This window comes from Triticum aestivum, chromosome 2B (genome assembly GCF_018294505.1).
Source record: "Triticum aestivum cultivar Chinese Spring chromosome 2B, IWGSC CS RefSeq v2.1, whole genome shotgun sequence".
Taxonomy (NCBI): Eukaryota; Viridiplantae; Streptophyta; class Magnoliopsida; order Poales; family Poaceae; genus Triticum; species Triticum aestivum.
In genome coordinates, this window is record NC_057798.1 from 96,958,021 (window position 1) to 96,975,580 (window position 17,560).

Genomic DNA, 17,560 nt, shown 5'->3' on the forward strand with positions numbered 1-17,560 from the left:
ATTTACATGAACTAAGCGGTGCCAATCCGGCTCTCTTGGTATAATTAATACTCCCTCCGTCTGGAAATACTTGTTCTAGAAATGGATGTATCTAGACTTATTTTAGTTATAGATACATACAACTTATCCATTCTTAGAACAAATATTTCCCGCCAACTGGAGAGGGAGTACATAATCTAAAAGGCTGCCCGCGGATCCCTTTGTCTTCCTCATGTCCGGCAGACACTTGCAGGGTCGATGAAGGTCCTCGGAAGAGACGAAGCAGCAAAGAAACCACCTGAAGGCGCAGTTGTCGCCTCGGCGGTGGCCTTCATGGGACCCAAGTGGCGGCGGCCTCCCGTGTTCTACTTCTCCTCGATGATGGCGGCAGACATGGAGAAGCTGGCCATCGATTTGTTTCTCTCCATGCACCCGACTTCTGTCTCTGCCTGCATGGCGCTGACGCAGGCACGGGAGGCGCGGCCGTAGGCACGACAGGCGCGCCCATAGACACCGGAGGCATGGCTACCGCAGACACTGGTGGCGCAGTACAACGCGGCAGCAGCGGCGCCCGTACTGGCATGCTCGCCGCCGTGCCGGCGTGGAGCAACTCGCCACTCCTCATCGAGCTGAACTAGAGCGGCGAGTTGCTGAACCACGCACCTGCTTGGGGCGGCAACTGGCTCCGTCGGGCCAAGCGAGGTTGGTGCAGCACCGAGCGACCTCGGCCGTATCCGGAGGGCTCGGCGGGCCACCCAGTCGGGTAATATGTCAGAGAACGGCTCCTCGAAAGCCATTAGAAGAGTGGAGAAAATGGTGGAGGAGATGGGGGAGCGGCAGAGGGGTGCGATTCTTGCCCGCTGTCTGTCTGGCCTCGTGTAAATAGAGGGCGGACGGTAGGAGCTTGGCCGGCGCGTGGCCTCGTTTAAACTAAGGGCGGACGAGAGGAGCTTGGCCGGTGTTGCATTTAATTCCGACCCGCTCATGAACGGATGTGTGGCCGGAGTAGGTTTCTCGGTTTGCATGCGAGTTTAACAGAGGGGTTTGATGGAAGCGAGGAGGCGTGTTCAGTCGGGCATGTAGCGGGTGGCGTAGTACTATTCGATTTGACAGTGGGTGGCACAATTCTCGATATGGCTTTAATGTAGACGAGGGAGGGAGTAGCGGTTCCCAAAATGTTGAACAACCAATGCATCCTCCTTCAATTAATGCATGAGGGAAGTAATGGGAGGAGGACCGGGAAAAGAGGCTGCACGATGTGCATGCAATGCAGTTTGCCCTCATATAAAGGTGCCCCTCCATTCCAATACATCTACCACATTGTACACACCTAAGCATTTGCCTAAGCACCTACACTAAGCGCAAAAGAGCTCACTCCAGACCCATGGCGGTGATGCGCGCGAGCGGCCAGCGGCTGTGCCGGATGGTCCATGACGCCGGCCTACGGCATGGCGCCGAGGATCGTCTCCAGACGGTGTTGGAGACCGGCTGGTGGATGGCCACCGTTGATGCCAACTACGACTCTCAGTTGGACCAGATGATCGTTGCCACCACCAACAAGTTCACCGTAATCAAGAAGCTTGCAGACGACATTGCCGTACTTCTCCAGCCCGCGCGCCCGGGCTCCTCATTGCTTGCCACCCTAATCGGCCTCCATGGTCGGAACCTCTTTCAAGCACTGGTGTCCCTACGACTGCCCACCGACGCCACGAAGAATGTCCACCTGGAGGTCACGCTCGCCACGAGACGCCTCGCCCTACAAGAATTCGTCGACCTACACATCCATGTGTACGAGCAAATCGTGTACATAGGTATCTACAAGGCCAGTGAGGACGCTTTGACATTGGCCTTCCTCAACCGGCTGGAAGCCTTGGATGCCTTTGCTGAGAAGCACCTCGACCTCGCCACAAAAGCCGCCGCTCCTTAGCCGCCGGTCGGTGGCCCAATGAACAAAGTTGAGGAGGAGGAGGACGTACGTTGATGGATGCATCTTTCTTCTTGCCTTCTGTAACCACCACTGTGATTGCATCATCATGGCCTTAATTCTTATTGTACTGTTGCATTCTCGTTCCAGTCAATACCGACATGTGCGATCCCTTTGCTTAATTATATGCATCACTGTAACTAGTACTCCATTCGTCAATTTATAAGTTGTGCTTACCTTTTCCATCAACTTCGAGCAAGTATCTTGCTAGAAACACTAGAACATGTCGGACCGCGTGTGACCAAACCGATGATGCGCCAACCTAGCTACTATGTACCCTGCTTATCTGGCGGAAATAGCCCCGCCCTAGCATTTCCAATCGTTATTTCTATCTATCGATCGTGCCAAGGAGCAGAACCAAATGTTACAATTTATACATGTTTCTCTACTCCTACTCCTATAAAAGACTTAGTTGGTGATGGTTGCGTGTCTACCATCCGTCGTTTCTGACCATTAGATCTGCATCTAACGGTTGTGAGGTAAGTTGTGGCATTTTTGCAACAATAGCCCACTTCTCTGCTCCAATTTGCAGAAAACCCCTTATTATCTTGAAAGCAACCACATCCCTCCATCACCTCATCAAAACAGCCTGAGAAATATATTTTGAGTGAAAAGTAATATATTAGGAGTATATCAAAACAAGAGTGATTTCTTTCAAGTTTGTGAACAAGTACTACTATTCTAGTACTTTGGATCTGTCGCAACGCACGGGCACATTGCTAGTAAAAGGAAAAGGCATGCCGCATTCGCATCGCACCCCCACACGCCCGGGAATCGGGAGTACTCCACGACCCGTCCGGCATGACACATATCTTAGGGAAGGCGTGTGTCCTAGCATTTTCACTTTCATGTGGGACCGCCGTTGAGCAAACCAACTATTGGCAAACAGCACCCCGCCCGCCGCCGGGTTGGAAAACAGAAACGAGGGGAAGATCTAGCTGTAGCACGGAAGCCAAGAAATTTGGTGTCAGATGGGGCTCGTTGATAGAGTAGGAGCATTCCGTACTACTACTCCTACTAGTACCAAGTTTGTACTATACAACTAGTACTACCACTATACAACTAGTAGGTACGTGCACGGCACAACATCGTAGGAACAAAAAACGGGAATATCTTGTTTTGGGTGATTTATCTTTTTTCCAGTCAACTTAGTATGAATATATGATGTGGGGGGCACCCATGAAGCTTATGTGGCTTGGTTGCATGGCTACGAAAGGTTAGAGAAAAATAAATAGATAATGTGTTTAGAGTGCACTGCACTAAATAGATATACTTTGGATCCATTGCAATGGGCCGACACATCTATATCTATACCCTCTATATAGTGTGTGAATAACTTTGAAAGTTGGTCGTTGGATGAAGCCAATCCGACGGTACAAAGATGACAAATCCGAGCACTACTGGCCGTTAGATATCATCTACATTCCACCAGATTCTGCCACATGTAACTTTAGGGTCTGTTTGGTTCATGACTAACTTTGCCACAACTAAGCTTAGGCAAAGTGTGTCTGCCACAAAAAGTGTGGCTAACATAATGGCCAAGGGGCTGTTTGGTTTGAGACTAAGGGGCTGTTTGGTTCTAGGCCTAGCATTGCCATACTTTGCCACACATTTTTGCCAAGCTTGCCTAAGGTTAGTTCATCAAAATGAAAGCCACAAGTTGGCAAGCCTAAGGGAATCTTGCCACACATTTTGTGTGTATGCCATGTGGGACCCAAATGTGGCTTGCCAAAGGTGTGGCTGGAACCAAACACTTGCCTAAGTTGGTAAAACTTGCCTAACCTTAGGTGTGGCAATATTTGGCAAAGTTAGTCACAAACCAAACAACCCGTAAGTTTGTCAAAGCTTGTCATACCTAAGGTTAGACAAGTTTGACCAACTTAGGTGTATGTTTGGTTCAAGCCACAACTTAGGCAAGCCACACTATGGTCCCACATCACATACACACAAAAAGTGTGGCAATATTCCCTTAGGCTTGCCAACTTGTGGCTCTCATTTTGAAGAACTAATCTCAGGCAAGTTTGGAAACATTGTATGGCAAAGTGTGGCACTCCTAGGCTTAGAACCAAAAAACCCACAAGTGTGGCAAGATTTGGCAAGAAGTTGAGTCTATGACATGTGGACCATGTAGCTAGAAAAGTGTGGTAAGCCACAAGTGTGGCAATGAACCAAACACATGCCTAAGAGATTGTGGCACACCTAAGCTTAGGCGTGGCAACCTTAGGCTGCAAACCAAACAGGCCCTTAAGCATAATGTACAAACCACCAGAATCTCATGCATGCAATGCACGTGTACCTTACTAGTTGGTAGTAGTAAGAAACAAAAATCCGGGTTTGGCACGAGCTCATACTGCGGGAGCACCACAAGGCCTGCTGCAGGAGTTACATTTCCCTTTCAAGGCCCACAGGACCGAACTTCAGTGGCTTAGTGCACCGGCCTATGAGTCAATGACATGCGAACCTTAAATGTGGCTGGCCCGATGTCATTCTCATGGTGGTGGCATGGTTCACGACTCACTCGTTCGAGATGAACCGACCGGTGGTGGCGTGGCCGTGGCGAGGGTGTCACAGCTGGGCGTCGGGGCGTTACGAGGCGTAGATGGCCACACCGGCGGGTACTACCTGTAGTACAGAAGTACTCCATCTGAGGATTGATGCCCGGGACAAAATGTGTCACAGCCGCTGGATGAAAATTCGATGGTGCAGGAGTACAGAGCATAGCAGCGGAGCATGCAAACCGCGTCCAATCGGGTGTGGTTGTGGTAGAAAGTTGATGTTCACCGCAGTTAAGTTGGCCCGCATGTCATGCACACAAAGGCAGAGGAGCGGTGGGGCCGAGAGGGATGAGGCGCACGTTGGGGGGATGAGGATCCCCTGACATGAACAATCCTACCATTCTGTCACTGACATGTGGGACCCCCAAGTGTGGGTCCCACCTATTAGCGAAGGAAAGGCAGGGTAAGGTAGTGATAGCCACGTCAGAGGATCTATGTCCATGTCGGGGGACGTCATGTCGTGGGTTGGAGCGGCATCGTGGGAATCGTGTGTGGGTGTGGCAGTGGTAGAAACAAGAAACGTGATGATCGCCGTGGTTCAACTTCCATGGACAAGCTATCATGCCTGCTGACACATGTATATCAAAACTTGAGTGTTTATATTTCAAGCACGTGAACAAGTATTATTCTACTACTTTGGATCCATTGCAACGCACGGGCCAACACATTGGTAGTAGTAGTCTCTATCTCTATCTCTAGAGGCCTTCCCCCGTTCATCCTTTTCTCTCACAAGATAAACTACTCATACAAATGCATCTTGATGTTCCGTGGAACGCACGAGGATGTTTCCTTAGGGGTCTCTCCAGCGCGACATGGCCGTAGTTGCAAGTTGACGCCCCTTGAGATGCCAACATTGAGGGGCAGTCGGATTTCCTCCGATGAGCAGGCAATATGAATTTGATCACGTAGTAAATGCATTCTAAAGACTACTTCCATGTCCATTTCCTAATTCTCCCCCTTCCCACTGTTTCACAGGTTAGGCTCGGTGCGAGTGGAGATTGGCTTGCATATGTACGGGAGGGTACCAACATCAATTTGCACAACATTTACAACGGTGACACCATTCCCATAGAACCTTTGTCCAACATTGGGATCAGCCATGCAACGGGCTACCACATGAATTGGTACGAGGGAACCATGGTGAGATCGAAGAAGATAGCACAAACCTTGCACATGGCGGTCAAAGGTGGACCATGCTATCTGCGGCCGACTTGTTACCGTACGAGTACGAAGACGCTGTGCTCCTTTCTAATCGCATCTTCACAGTGATAAACCAGGGGACTTGATTTGTATGGGACACATCCTACGGTATACTCCTCTCTCCAAGTTTATTCGTTTTGAATCTTTTTGTTTTATAAGTTTCAAATTCAAATTTAGAGCTCCCCATCACATGTTGAGATTACAATGTCCATTAAATCGTTGCGTGCATGTATAGTAAAGAAACAAATCTCAAGTTTGGCACGAGTTCGTGCAGCGGTAGCACCACAAGGCCTAGCGCAGGAGTTACATTTCCCTCTCAGGGCCCTCGGGACTAAGCTTCAGCGCCTTACTACACCTTCCTTTGAGTCAATAACATGTGGACCCGATAGGTGGCTAGTCCACATGTAATGCTCCCGAAGGCAGGGGGGCAGTGGGACTGAGAGGGGTGAGCCGCAAGTCGGGGGACGTTTGGTGTCATGGGTTCGAGCGGCGTCATGGGAATCGCATGTGGCTGTGGTAGAAACTTGATGCTCACTGCATTTAAGGTGGCCCACATGTCATGCACACAAAGGCAGAGGGGCGGTGCGGTCGAGAGGGATGAGGCGCACGTCATGTGACGTGGTGCCGTAGGTTGGAGCGGCGTCGTGGGAATCGTGAGTGGCAGTGGATGAAACGCGATGGTCACCATAGTTAAACTTCCATGGACAAGCTGTCATGTCTACGGACACATGCATTGCATACCAATCACTGGAAGGAGTAGTAGAGAATGCTAGGCAGATAAATAGTTCCTTATAGTCAAGCGGACCCACACTACTACTTGTTCCAAAGACATGCACACCATCAAAATAGTCCATCTATATCAATATACACCGAGAGGGATGATGACCCACAAGTATAGGGGATCTATCATAGTCCTTTTGATAAGTAAGAGTGTCGAACCAAACGAGGAGCAGAAGGAAATGACAAGCGGTTTTCAGTAAGGTATTCTCTGGAAGCACTGAAATTGTAGGTAACAGATGGTATTATGATAAGATAATTTATAACGGGTAACAAGCAATGAAAGTAAATAAGGTGCAGCAAGGTGGCCCAATCCTTTTTGTAGCAAAGGACAAGCCTGGACAATTTCTTATAATGAGAAAAGCGCTCCCGAGGACACATGGGAATTATCGTCAAGCTAGTTTCATCACGCTCACATGATTCGCGTTCGTTACTTTGATAATTTGATATGTGGGTGGACCAGTGCTTGGGTACTGCCCTTTCGTGGACAAGCATCCAACTTATGATTAACACCTATTGCAAGCATCCTCAACTACAAAAGAAGTATTAAGGTAAACCTAACCATAGCACGAAACATGTGGATCCAAATCAGCCCCTTACGAAGCAACACATAAACTAGGGTTTAAGCTTCTGTCACTCTAGCAACCCATCATCTACTTATTACTTCCCAATGCCTTCCTCTAGGCCAAAATAATGGTGAAGTGTCATGTAGTCGACGTTCACATAACACCACTAGAGGAGAGACAACATACATCTCATCAAAATATTGAACGAATACCAAATTCACATGACTACAAATAGCAAGACTTCACCCATGTCCTCAGGAACAAACGTAACTACTCACAAAGCATATTCATGTTCATAATTAGAGGAGTATTAATATGCATTAAGGATCTAAACATATGATCTTCCACCAACTAAACCAATTAGCATCAACTACAAGGAGTAATCAACACTACTAGCAACCCACGTGTACCAATTTGTGGTTTTGGATACAAGATTGGATACAAGAGATGAACTAGGGTTTGAGAGGAGATGGTGCTGGTGAAGATTGACCCCCTCCCGATGAGAGGATCATTGGTGATGACGATGGTGATGATTTCCCCCTCCCGGAGGGAAGTTTCCCCAGCAGAACAGCTCCGCCAGAGCCCTAGATTGGTTCCGCCAAGGTTCCGCCTCGTGGCGGCGGAGTTTCGTCCCGTAAGCTTGCTTATGATTTTTTCCAGGGTAAAAGCCTTCATATAGCAGAAGATGGGCACCGGAGGGCCACCAGGGGGCCCACAAGACAGGGGGCGCGCCCAGTAGGAGTGGGCGCGCCCCCACCCTTGTGGCCAGGGTGTGGGCCCCCTCTCCTACTTTCTTTGCTCAATAATTCTTATTAATTCCAAAAATGACTTTCGTGGAGTTTCATGACTTTTGGAGCTGTGCAGAATAGGTTTCCAATATTTGCTCCTTTTCCAGCCAGAATCCCAGCTGCCGGCATTCTCCCTCTTCATGATAAACCTTGTAAAATAAGAGAGAATAGCCATAAGTATTGTGACATAACGTGTAATAACAGCCCATAATGCAATAAATATCGATATAAAAACATGATGCAAAATGGACGTATCAATTCCCCCAAGCTTAGACCTCGCTTGTCCTCAAGCGGAAGCCGATATCGAGAAATATGTCCACATGTTTAGAGATAGAGGTGTCGATAAAAATAAAATACGGACATGAGGGCATCATGATCATTCTTATAACAGCAACATATATAGATTTTTTCATATGATTTCTTATTCTCGAGTAACAATCTATTCACAATGTCAAGTATAGTTCAGAAACTTCATTGAGAACTAACAACTATAATCTCAGTCATTGAAGCAATTGCAATTTATCGTAACATCGGAAAGAGTCAAGAATAGAGCTTTTCAACAAGTCCACATACTCAACTATCATATAGTCTTCTACAATTGCTAACACTCACACAATACTTATGGTTATGGAGTTTTAATCGGACACTGAGAAAGATAGGGGCTTATAATTTTGCCTCCCAACGTATTCACCTTTGGGTGATGTCAACAATAATAGTTCATGCTAACTTACATCCAATTGGATATATATATCAGGATCTTTCCAACACGAGGTGCTTGCCAAAGGATAAAATGAAAAAGGGAAAGGTGAAGATCACCTTGACTCTTGCATAAAATAAAAGACATAAAGTAAAAGATAGGCCCTTCACAGAGGGAAGCAGAGGTTGTGATGTGCTTTTAGGGTTGGATGCACAAAATCTTAATGCAAAAGAACATCACTTTAAATTGCCACTTGTGATATGAACCTTTATTATGCAGTCCGTCGCTTTTATTACTTCCATATCACACGATCGTATAAAGCTTATTTTCTCCGCACTAATAAGTCCTACATATTTAGAGAGCAATTTTTATTGCTTGCAACATGACAACTTACTTGAAGGATCTTACTCAATCCATAGGTAGGTATGGTGGACTCTCATGGCAAAACTGGGTTTAAGGATATTTGGAAGCACAAGTAGTATCTCTACTTGGTGCAAGGAATTTTGGCTAGCATGAGGGGGAAAGGCAAGCTCAACATGTTGGAATGATCCATGACAATATACTTTAACTGAGATGTGAGAAAACATAAACCATTACGTTGTCTTCCTTGTCCAACATCAACTCTTTAGCATGTCATACTTTAATGAGTGCTCACAATTATAAAAGATGTCCAAGATAGTATATTTATATGTGAAAACCTCTCTTTCTTTATCACTTCCTATTAATTGCAACGATGACCAAAACTATCTTTGTCAACTCTCAACAACTTTTAAGCCTCAAACTTTCTATATGTGAAGTCATTACTATCCATAAGATCAATATGAACTCTTTTATTTCTTTTTATTTTCTTAAGATCATGGCAAGATAGCAAAGCCCTTGACTCAACACTAATCTTTATTATATATAACTCATGGACTTGATTACATAGAAGGATCACAAAGCAAAACTTAAAACTAATTCATACCAAGACTTTATTCTACTAGATCTAGATATTACCAAAAGGATCAAACTAAGTAAAAAGGTAAAGATAGGAGTGTGATGGTGATACGATACCGGGGCACCTCCCCCAAGCTTGGCAGTTGCCAAGGGGAGTGCCCATACCCATGTGATTATGTCCTCGGAGGTGGTGAAGAAGGAGTTGTTGATGATGTAGGCTTGTCGTCCATCTTCCAAGGCATAGGCTCACCATCATAGAAGGATGATCGAGTCTCCGGGATCCTCAAATCTGCAGCCAAACTCATCCTCTTGAATCTATATTCATACTCACAGTTTTGGTTTTGCAGGTCATAGATCTGGGCTTGGAGGTGCTCGATTTTCTCATGAAGCTTGAAGATGGTCTCCCCAATGTTCTTGGCATCCAGCTTGTGGTTGTTGGTGAACTCCGCGATCATCATCTGGTTGGCGTTGAGTCCATGCTCCACCATCCCTTGGCACTTGAAAACTTGTTGTTCCATAGCTTCGAGCTTTGCCTCCACGCTTCCGGTACGCCTTGGTCCCCCCACATCGCGGATGTGCAGCACCCCCTCACGCATCTCAATGGTTTGAGGGTGTTGCAACACCTCCGCAAGATAGGGATGGATAACCCTCTCGAAAAACATGTCCTTGGGAGCGCTTGGAGACGTCATGGTGCTCTAGATCTGTCAGAAAAACAGCTCAAAACGGAAGCAAAAGTTTTTTGCGTGATATGGTGGTCAAAACCTTCGAGAGATTATATAATGAATTTTTACCAACTGAAAGAAGTAACGTGCAAGAAAACGGATTCCGAGAGGCACACGAGGTGCCCACGAGGCAGGGGGCGCGCCCAGTAAGGGTGGGTGCGCCCTCCACCCTCGTGGAGGCCTCGTGTCCTTCCCGGATTACTTCTTGCTTCCCTAAATTTTTAAATATTCCAAAACGGAGAAAATTTGCCATTAGAACTGTTTTGGAGTCGGTTTGTTTACCATACCACATACCTATTCCTTTTTGGAGTCTGAAACGTTCTGGAAAGTGTCCCTTATGTATTCCTCCGGGGTTGCGGTTTCGATAATATTAGTTTCAACCTGAGATATAATGTTTGATTCTTTGACCATTCACCACCTTTGGATTTGTGCCTTTGAAGTTGTTGCCTTTTTTGGCACCGGAACGATAAACCTCTTTGATAATGTAAGGGCCTTCCCATTTAGAAAGAAGTTTTCCTGCAAAAAAACTTAAACGAGAGTTGAATAGCAACACATAATCACCTACGTTAAACTCATGCTTTTGCATCCTTTTGTCATGCCATCTTTTAACTTTTTCTTTAAACAGCTTGGCATTCTCATAGGGTTGGGTTCTCCATTCATCAAGTGAGCTAATGTCAAATAACCTCTTCTCACCGGCAAGTTTGAAATCATAGTTGAGCTCTTTAATGGCTCAATATGCCTTATGTTCAAGTTCAAGAGGTAAGTGACACACTTTTCCATAAACCATCTTATATGGAGACATACCCATAGGATTTTTATATGCAGTTCGATAGGCCCATAATGCATCATCAAGTTTCTTGGACCAATTCTTTCTAGATCTATTAACAGTCTTTTCCAAAATTAATTTGAGCTCTCTATTGCTCACTTCTACTTGACCACTAGACTGTGGATGATAAGGAGATGCAATTCTATGATTAACATCATACTTAGCAAGCATTTTAGGGAAAGCACCATGAATAAAATGTGAACCACCATCAGTCATGAGATATCTAGGGACTCCAAACCTCGGAAAAATAACTTCTTTAAGCATCTTAATAGAGGTGTTATGATCAGCACTACTAGTTGGAATAGCTTCTACCCACTTAGTAACGTAATCAACAGCAACTAAAATATGTGTGTATCCATTGGAGGCAGGAAAAGGTCCCATATAATCAAAGCCCCAAACATCAAATGGTTCAATAACAAGAGAATAATTCATAGGCATTTCTTGACGTCTACTAATATTACCAATTCTTTGACATTCATCACAAGACAAGACAAACTTACGGGCATCTTTGAAGAGAGTAGGCCAATAAAAACCGGATTGCAATACCTTATGTGCAGTTCTATCTCCAGCGTGGTGTCCTCCATATGGTTCGGAGTGACACTTGCGTAGGATCTGTTCCTGTTCATGCTCAGGTACACAACGTCTGATAACACCATCTACTCCTTCTTTATAAAGGTGTGGGTCATCCCAGAAGTAATGTCTTAAATCATAAAAGAACTTTTTCTTTTGCTGGTATGTGAAACTAGGTGGTATAAATTTAGCAACAATGTAATTAGCATAATCAGCATACCATGGAGCAATACGAGAAGCATTAATGACCGCTAATTGTTCATCAGGGAAGCTATCATCAATAGGTAGTGGGTCATCAAGAACATTCTCTAACCTAGACAAGTTGTCTGCAACGGGGTTCTCAGCTCCCTTTCTATCAATAATATGCAAATCAAATTCTTGGAGCAAGAGGACCCATCTAATAAGTCTAGGTTTAGCATCTTTCTTTTCCATAAGATATTTAATAGTAGCATGATCAGTGTGAATAGTTACTTTAGAATCAACAATATAAGGTCTGAACTTATCACATGCAAATACAACTGCTAAGAATTCTTTTTCAGTAGTAGCATAATTTCTCTGGGCAGTATCAAGAGTTTTACTAGCATACTGGATAACATTTAATTTCTTATCAACTCTTTGCCCTAGAACAGCACCTACACATAATCGCTAGCATCACACATAATTTCAAAGGGTAAATTCCAATCAGGTGGCTGAACAATAGGTGCAGTGATCAAAGCTTTCTTAAGTATTTCAAATGCTTCTACACAATCGTCATCAAAGACAAAAGGAATATCTTTTTGCAATAAATTAGTCAGAGGCCTAGAGATTTTAGAAAAGACCTTAATGAACCTCCTATAAAAACCGGCATGACCAAGGAAACTTCTTATACCTTTAATGTCCTTGGGACATGGCATCTTTTCAATAGCATCAACTTTAGCTTTATCAACTTCAATACCTTTTTCAGAAATTTTATGCCCCAAGACAATGCCTTCATTAACCATAAAGTGGCACTTTTCCCAATTCAAGACGAGACTAGTGTCTTCACATCTCTGCAAAACTCGATCAAGGTTGCTCAAGCAATCATCAAAAGAGGATCCATAAACGGAGAAGTCATCCATGAATACCTCACAAATCTTTTCACAAAAGTCAGAGAATATAGCCACCATGCATCTTGAAAGGTAGTAGGTGCATTACGTAAACCAAAAGGCATACGTCTATAAGCAAAAGTACCAAAAGGGCAAGTAAAAGTAGTTTTTGATTGATCATCCACTAACACAGGTATTTGAGAGAAACCAGAATAACCATCTAGAAAGCAGAAATGTGTATGTTTGGATAGTCTTTCTAGCATTTGATCAATAAAAGGTAAAGGGTAATGATCTTTCTTAGTAGCTTTATTTAATTTACGGAAATCAATTACCATCCTATAACCTGTAATAATTCTTTGCGGAATCAATTCATCTTTATCATTAGGAACAACAGTAATACCTCCCTTCTTAGGGACGCAATGGACAGGACTTACCCAATCACTATCAGCAACGGGATAAATTATACCTGCCTCAAGGAGCTTTAGTATCTTCTTTCTTACCACTTCTTTCATCTTAGGATTTAACTACCGTTGGTGATCTCTAAGCGGTTTGGAGCCTTCGTCCAATTTAATTTTATGTTGGCATAAAGTGGGACTAATGCCCTTAAGATCATCCAGAGTATATCCAATAGCACCACGGTGCTTCTTTAGAGTTTTCAACAATCTTTCCTCTTCTTGCTCTGAAAGGTTAGCACTAATAATAATAGGATATATCTTCTTTTCATCAAGATAAGCATATTTCAGATTATTAGGTAAAGGTTTGAGCTCAAACACGGGATCACCCTTGGCTGGAGGGGGATCCCCTAGGATTTCAATAAGTAAGTTGTGTTTCAGAATAGGACCCTGTTGAAGGAATACTTCATCTATTTCCCTTCTTTCATTCATAAACATATCATTTTCATGGTCTAGAAAATATTGTTCTAAAGGATCAGTAGGAGGCACGGAAATAGAAGCAAGACCAATAATTTCATCCTTACTAGGCAATTCTTTATCATGGGGTTGTCTATGAAATTTAGCAAAATTAAACTCATGTTTCATATCCCCCAAGCCAATTGTAACAACATCCTTTTTGCAATCGATCTTAGCATTAACAATATTCAAAAAGGGTCTACCGAATATAATGGGACAAAAGCTATCTTGTGGGGAACCCAGAACAAGAAAATCAGCAGGATATTTAACTTTCCCACACAAGACTTCAACATCTCTAACAATCCCAAATGGTGAAATAGTATCTCTATTGCAAGCTTAATTGTAACATCAATATCTTCTAACTCAGCGGGTGCAATATCATGCATAATTTCTTCATATAAGGAAAAGGTATTGCACTAGCACTAGCACCCATATCACATAAGCCATGATAACAATGATCTCCTATTTTAACAGAAATAACAGGCATGCCTACAACAGGTCTATGTATCTTAGCATCGGGTCTAGCAATATTAGCAGCTTCATCACAGAAGTAAATAACATGCCCATCTATATTATCATCCAAGAGATCTTTAACCATAGCAATACTAGGTTCAACTTTAATTTGCTCAGGAGGTGTATATGTTCTAGTATTACTCTTACGAACCACAGTTGAAGTTTTAGCATGATCCTTTATTCTAACAGGAAAAGGTGGTTTCTCATCATAAGTAGTAGGAACAATAGGATCATTATAAGTGATAGTCTTTTCTTCAACTGTAATAGGTGCAACTACTTTTACTTCAATGGGAGGATTATATTTAAACCACTTCTCCTTAGGGAGATCAACGTGAGTAGCAAAAGATTCACAGAAAGAAGCTACTATCTCAGAGTCAAGTCCATATTTAGCGCTAAATCCACGAAAAGCATCGGTATCCATAAAAGATTTAACACAATCAAACTTAGGTGTCATACCTGACTCCTTACCATCGTCGGAACCCCAATCTTCAGAGTTGCGTTTAATTCTTTCCAATAAATCCCACTTGAATTCAGTAGTCTTCAACATATAAGAACCAGCACAGGAAGTATCGAGCATGGTGCGATCATTGAGAGAAAGCCGAGCATAATTTTTTTGAATAATCATATCTCTTGAGAGCTCATGATTGGGGCATGAATATAACATTGACTTAAGCCTCCCCCAAGCTTGAGCGATGCTTTCTCCTTCGCGAGGCCAGAAATTATATATGTAATTACGATCACGATGAACAAGATGCATAGGATAGAACTTCTGGTGAAATTCCAACTTCAATCGTTTATAATTCCAAGATCCCGTATCATCACATAGCCTATACCATGTCAATGCGTCTCCCTTCAAAGATAAAGGAAAGACCTTCCTTTTAACAACATCATCGGGAATACCTGCAAGCTTAAATAATCCACAAACTTCATCCACATAGATAAGGTGTAAATCGGGATGCAATGTTCCCTCTCCCGCAAAAGGATTAGCTAGCAGTTTCTCTATCATACTCGAAGGAATTTCAAAGTAAACATTTTCAGTAGGTTCAGTAGGTTGAGGAGCAACTCTTTGCTCTACTGGTCGGGGCGAAGATGCCCTGAACAAACCCCTCAAAGGATTAGTTTCCATAGTAACAAGTGACAGAAAATTTCAGCACACTATATAAATGTTTCCTTACCAAGTTCCACTCACCAATGGCGCTTCACTCCCCGGCAACGGCGCCAGAAAAGATTCTTGATGACCCACAAGTATAGGGGATCTATCGTAGTCCTTTTGATAAGTAAGAGTGTCCAACCCAACGAGGAGCAGAAGGAACTGACAAGCGGTTTTCAGTAAGGTATTCTCTGCAAGCACTGAAATTGTAGGTAACAAATAGTTTTGTGATAAGATAATTCGTAACGGGTAACAAGCAATGAAAGTAAATAAGGTGCAGCAAGGTGGCCCAATCCTTTTTGTAGCAAAGGACAAACCTGGATAATTTCTTATAATGAGAAAAGCGCTCCCGAGGACACATGGGAATTATCGTCAAGCTAGTTTCATCACGCTCATATGATTCGCGTTTGTTACTTTGATAATTTGATATGTGGGTGGACCGGTGCTTGGGTACTGCCCTTTCTTGGACAAGCATCCCACTTATGATTAACCCCTATTGCAAGCATCCGCAACTACAAAAGAAGTATTAAGGTAAACCTAACCATAGCATGAAACTAGTGGATCCAAATCAGCCCCTTACGAAGCAACGCATAAACTAGGGTTTAAGCTTCTGTCACTCTAGCAACCCATCATCTACTTATTACTTCCCAATGCCTTCCTCTAGGCCCAAATAATGGTGAAGTGTCATGTAGTCGACGTTCACATAACACCACTAGAGGAGAGACAACATACATCTCATCAAAATATTGAACGAATACCAAATTCACATGACTACTAATAGCAAGACTTCACCCATGTCCTCAGGAACAAACGTAACTACTCACAAAGCATATTAATGTTCATAATGAGAGGAGTATTAATATGCATTAAGGATCTGAACATATGATCTTCCACCAAGTAAACCAATTAGCATCAACTACAAGGAGTAATCAACACTACTAGCAACCCACAGGTACCAATTTGTGGTTTTGGATACAAGATTGGATACAAGAGATGAACTAGGGTTTGAGAGGAGATGGTGCTGGTGAAGATGTTGATGGAGATTGACCCCCTCCCGATGAGAGGATCGTTGGTGATGACGATGGTGATGATTTCCCCCTCCCGGAGGGAAGTTTCCCCGGCAGAACAGCTCCGCCGGAGCCCTAGATTGGTTCCGCCAAGGTTCCGCCTCGTGGTGGCGGAGTTTCGTCCCGTAAGCTTGCTTATGATTTTTTCCAGGGTAAAAGCCTTCATATAGCAGAAGATGGGCACCGGAGGGCCACCAGGGGGCCCACGAGACAGGGGGCGCGCCCAGTAGGGTGGGCGCGCCCCCCACCCTCGTGGCCAGGGTGTGGGCCCCCTCTGGTACTTTCTTTGCTCAATAATTCTTATTAATTCCAAAAATGACTTTCGTGGAGTTTCAGGACTTTTGGAGCTGTGCAGAATAGGTTTCCAATATTTGCTCCTTTTCCAGCCAGAATCCCAGCTGCCGGCATTCTCCCTCTTCATGATAAACCTTGTAAAATAAGAGAGAATAGCCATAAGTATTGTGACATAACATGTAATAACAGCCCATAATGCAATAAATATCGATATAACAACATGATGCAAAATGGACGTATCGAGGGAATACTTTTTTTAAGAGAGGAAATAGTTCATCCATCCATAATGCCCTGCTGCTGGTGCAGCCTCTTCTTCTTCTTCTTCTTCTTCTTCTTCTTCTTCTTCTTCTTCTTCTTCTTCTTCTTCTTCTTCTTCTTCTTCTTCTTCTTCTTCTTCTTCTTCTTCTTCTTCTTCTTCTTCTTCTTCTTCTTCTTCTTCTTCTTATTCCTCTTCTCTTCCTCTTCCTCTTCTTCTTCTTCTTCTTCTTCTTCGTCTTCCTCTTCTTCTTCCTCTTCCTCTTCTTCTTCCTCTTCTTCTTCCTCTTCTTCTTCCTCTTCTTCTTCTTCTTCTTCTTATTCTTCTTCTCTTCTTCTTCTTCTTCTTCTTCTTCTTCTTCTTCTTCTTCTTCTTCTTCTTCTTCTTCTTCTTCTTCTTCTTCTTCTTCTTCTTCTTCTTCTTCTTCTTCTTCTTCTTCTTCTTCTTCTTCTTCTTCTTCTTCTTCTTCTTCTTCTTCTTCTTCTTCTTCTTCTTCTTCTTCTTCTTCTTCTTCTTCTTCTTCTTCTTCTTCTTCTTCTTCTTCTTCTTCTTCTTCTTCTTCTTCTTCTTCTTCTTCTTCTTCTTCTTCTTCTTCTTCTTCTTCTTCTGTGGGAGACGACTTCACAACAAGCTCTTTGGACCTTGCAGCTATCCCGAAACTCACACGGGCATCAAGGGTAGCATATTTTATCTGCTCGTATGTCAAGG